We start from the raw sequence: 1,162 nt of genomic DNA, 5'->3' as shown, positions 1-1,162 counted from the left end.
TTATGGAGCCAAGTACAGTTTTCATAGAGAAATAAATGCACTTCTCTGAGAAAAAAAAAAAAAAAGATTATTCAGTCCACCACACTTAGTCTCAAGCAAAGTCTCTGGACAGGAGTAACATGCAGACAAACTTTCTGCCAAGCCATAACACAATCATCTGGAGTCCAACAACCAAAGCAGTCCTTTTTCCCAGCAGAAACCTCCCCAGCATGGTCTTTACAGGAAGGATTACTATCAGCATTCTGGCCTTCTGATCCATGACCAGAATCTCCCATACAGAACATCTTATGGTGTTCTAGCTCTTCTCTTGTAGGTGACCTCTCCAAACCTTTCCTATCTTACCATAAGCCATTCCCAAAGGCTTGTAATCCACATGGTCAGGTTTAGTCACAGGAACAACCCTACTCTTGGTACCAAAGTCTGTTTGGTTACTGTTCTCTTTATGCTGGGACAAAGTACCCAACATCCAAAAATAATGAAAGAAAGGTTTATTTAGGTCACAGTGTGTGGAGCTTTCAGTCCATACTCAGCTGGCTCCAAGGCAAACTGGTTCATGGCAGAAGGCAGCAGTTCACGGCAGTGGAAAACAGCAAAACATCAAGAGCAAACGGGAGGAACAGCAGCAACAATGGCAACAGAGAGCAAGTCTGTTTCCCTTATATTGCATTCAGGCTATCTGCCTCAGGCTGGGTGTAGCTCTCACACCCATAATCTCAGCACTGGATCATGAATTAATCACAAACTCTAGAAGCTTCCCCAATCACTGCACAAGTCTTTGGAGGGACAACAGATACAAACTGTAACAATCAAGAAGGAAAAAATCTGTGAAATACTTAAATATTGGCATAAGCACATTTTTGAAACTGAATTTTTATTGATTTGAGGGGTATTAGGTATCAGGCACTGGGTTTGTCACACATGTTTCCATCCAGTGAGAGGACTGAACTTTACACAGTGGCTGGGTTTGGCATAGGATTACACTCTCTGGGTTTAACTTTCCTTGTAACATGGAAGTAAAAATGTGGAAGCTCAGAGAAAAGATTAAAGGCAATACTAACAATTATGATATAATAAAATACAATATTATAATATTATATAATATTAAAATATTGTGAAAAAATAACAAAATACTGAAGAAATAAACCAAGAAAGATTTTCATTG

Source organism: Octodon degus, unplaced genomic scaffold, assembly GCF_000260255.1.
Source record: "Octodon degus isolate 3935 unplaced genomic scaffold, OctDeg1.0 scaffold00485, whole genome shotgun sequence".
NCBI lineage: Eukaryota > Metazoa > Chordata > Mammalia > Rodentia > Octodontidae > Octodon > Octodon degus.
Note: the sequence above shows the minus strand (reverse complement) of the source record.